Here is a 3,405-nt window from a genome sequence, read left to right on the forward strand (position 1 = left end):
GAGGAAAATGTGTGCTTATTGTGTTTTCTAAATGCCATATGTTTCTGTTTGCAAAGCATGCAGAAATGTTGTTGATTGGGGGAAAAATAAGTAACCTTACCAACCTTCTAGTTTCTCTTCTGCTTTATCTCAGAAAACCCGGGCACCTTGTAAAACATCCTGTGTAGAGGGGCACCTGATGGTGCCCTTGAATCACGTGCCATGTGTGTTCAGCAGTAAATACCTTCCTGTAATCATCGCTCCATTAACGACAGTGTGGGCCAACGCAAGGTATTTATCAAATGGCATCTAAGACGGTTAAGGTGCACCTAATCTTTCTGTGGGAGTCTGCCAAGACCTCCGAAGGGTAATGTATACATATCAATTTGATTGTGCAGCATTCCCTAACTGACGTCCCCAGTGGTCTGAAAACTTAGATGAAAGATATATGGGCTACAGTAATTAACCACTGCAATAACAAATGTTTTACAGGAAAACTGTGTGTGCCTGGGCTACAAACAGGTCTTGACTGTGAATATGTACTTGGCTGATATATTCTCTCCCAAGAGTGGAAATCTTACGTAAATGTTTTGTAAGGTATCACTTTCCATGGCAGGCATGTATTTTTTTTTTTAATATACACATACGCCTTCTTAAATGGAGTAACGACTTCAGTTTCAGGTACAGCCTGCATTTATTTCTTTGGAATCTGCAGAGTTCTGTTTTCTGAAGTATTTACGACGCAGCTCCCAGCTTCGGGCTGGCTGTCTTCGAGCGTGTTTCCTGAGCTACCCCTCTCTGTGCTCTGCCAATTATGTGCCACTTTGTCTTGGTGCTATGATTGCTTTCTTCTGAGAGGGAAATTCCCCTTTCATCAGTATGGATGCGCTGTTTTCAGACACTGCAAGCACTGTGTTGCCGTGTCAGTCATCCTATGAGGGCCCGCTTCAGAGGAGGATGGCTGACGAACTGGCTGCCGATTGGCTGGCCTCGGCGGGGCGGGGCCTGTCGGAAGGAAGGGCTGCAGCTTTACAGCAACAGAGTTTAGACTGTATGCTTCATCATCTGAAGGTAAAATTTTCCAGATACGGCAGACGGCGTTCAGAGTACAATAAACAGGGAAGGAGAACTATTGGCATGGAAATTTCTTCCTCATGATGCAGTGGAGAAGCCTGGGCCACTCGATTCTGCCAGATATCCCTGGGGTTACTGTACAGGGGGAGGACAAGCAGAGCTAAACAAGGTAGGCGACCCCCACTCTCCTTTTTTGAATGTTTAAAGAGTTTGCTGCAGTGTGCTGCATTCCATGTGTGTTGCTTAGGGAAGCCAGGGAAACCGGATTCCACTAATTCAAATGTAATACTTGCCGGGAATCCTGGAGTTTTACGTAACGTTTTGATTTGAGAAAAAGAAATGGCAAAAGCTTGAATCTTCGCCGCCTATTTGGGGTGAGGCATACAGCTGAGTTTTTATTCAAAGAATAGATCCATTTTTTTTTATCAGTTGAAATCTTGACGGCATTCTTATTTTCTTGTCATAGGAAATTTTCAAGCTGCCATAGTTAGTTCTGGAATAGGTAAAGTTTACAACGATCCTGTTATTTGAAAACAAACTTCCAATTAACAGTTTTTAAAACTTAATGGTAAATAATCATCAATTGACTGCTTGGGCCCAAAATACATCTGTGTGTTGGAAATTAGGGACCTCCCTCCTTCTACAATGCTATGCTTTAATTGAGTTTCAAAGACACGTTTTTAACAACCTAGCAAGAGGTAGCTTTCTGGCAAGTTTTTGATACTGTAGTTCAATGTTTACATTTCTTTTCCTGGCATGTCCGAGCCTTTGTTTCCAGCTTTAAAGTAGAACCATTATATTCCAAAGTAAAGCTGGGTTAATAATGCTCACTGCAATTATCTGATCTGTATGCATTTTTAATGAGAACACACAGCCAGCAGAATAATTTAATGAGAGCAAGCTAGCTTTTAAAGCTGTGTTTTCACCACGCCGAACCATATCAACTTTCTTGAAGACAAGCAGCAGTGAGAAATGATGAAGAAGATTTATTTTTAACACACTTGGCCCAGGAGAAGGAAAGGATATATTTGTTAAAGAATTCTTTCTGCCCTTTTCCGTTTTAAATTTCTGCCAGGCATGAGGAAACTGTGCTTTTTTGTTAGGCCTCGGAAGCATGTGTTTACAATAAATGTGTAACATTTTTAGAATAGTTAGCAAGCACTGAAGCGAAGGAAGAAAAAAAAAATCCTGACTCGCCTAACCACAACTGTGAATGTTCTTCAAGGCACATTATTGTCCCTTTACAAGGCAAAGGTTAAGTGGAAAGATATTTGTTAATTGTACATTTCAGGGACAAGAAGGTAGAAAGAAAAAGGCAGGGGGACATCTTTATAATCTTTACGTAAGAGGAAGTTTCTTCAGCTCTCCTGCTCGTTTTTGGAGGGCAGCAGTGCTCATTTAAATAACGGCAGTGCCACGTAGATTCTTCTAGACCCACTGTTTTTACTTTCAAGGAGAAGTGCAGGACACTAGCCCAGAACTTCTGACGTCATCCCCCAACTATTTCTGCTGTGTGTTCTTTTATTCGGGCTCCTGGAGAGGAATATTTCTCTAAGTCCCGGGCAGGAACATTCTAACTCCCAGTGAGCACGACTTGAGTTATGTCTTCAAATTTTAGCTTGTTCTTTGTAAACCCTAAAGAAATCCCCTTCGTAAACAGAGCATCATCTACTATTTGCCAGTCAGCCAAGGTTTTCTGCAGGGTTCTAGCTTGGCTGGTAAAAAGTAGTAGGAAGCTGAACTTGGCTTTTTTTCTGGCCTAACTTCCCCCTTGGTACACCCCAGGACTGCCACCTGTGTGGACTGTCCCCAGGGCCCTATTCCCAGTCTCCCAAGAGCTGTTGTCTAGGATGCAGGTTATGCCACCAAGTTCAAGGCTGCTTGTGATGGTGGGAACAGCTGCTTTTATAGATAATGCACCATGTTCTACGGCAGATGGCCCAGAGGAAGGAAAGTACAATACTCCCCGCTGTTAATCCTGTGTCACAGGTGGCACTCTTGGTCCTGTGGATAGGGGGACGATTCATGCTTACTAAGGATCCTTTCAAGACAGAATTTTGGTCAGAACACATCGGAGTTCCCGGGAATTCCCAATGCTAGTCCGCGTCCTCCTTCTCACCACTCACTGAGCCTTGAGCCAGTGCCTACCTAATTTTCCCAGCTCTTAACAGAAATGAATAATACTTTCTCTTATGATGCCAGCACTTTTGGAGACCTTGACCTTGTACCAAAAAAAGAAAAGAAAAGAAAGTTGTCTCTTGGCACAGTGAGCTATTTAAAGTACAAAGGGAAGAAACCTCAGAATTAAGAAATTGTTGGTAATGCCTTGGGGTGTTAGGATACCTAATCATA

The 3,405-nt window shown here is 42.7% G+C and overlaps 1 protein-coding gene across 8 annotated transcripts in view; it reads left to right on the forward strand.

Annotated features, from left to right (window-relative positions):
• The first annotated feature begins 992 nt into the window (after positions 1-992).
• The window catches only part of Mbnl2 (muscleblind like splicing regulator 2), a 154,340-nt gene continuing 151,927 nt past the window's right edge, over positions 993-3,405 (forward strand). For all 8 annotated transcript variants that reach the window (XM_010630865.1, XM_010630876.1, XM_010630885.1 and 5 more), the window contains exon 1: positions 993-1,222. The gene's annotated coding sequence lies outside the window, so the exon portion shown is untranslated. The remainder of the gene's footprint in view (positions 1,223-3,405) is intronic.

Source organism: Fukomys damarensis, unplaced genomic scaffold (genome assembly GCF_012274545.1).
Source record: "Fukomys damarensis isolate Sample0158 unplaced genomic scaffold, DMR_v1.0_HiC HiC_scaffold_6, whole genome shotgun sequence".
Taxonomy (NCBI): Eukaryota; Metazoa; Chordata; class Mammalia; order Rodentia; family Bathyergidae; genus Fukomys; species Fukomys damarensis.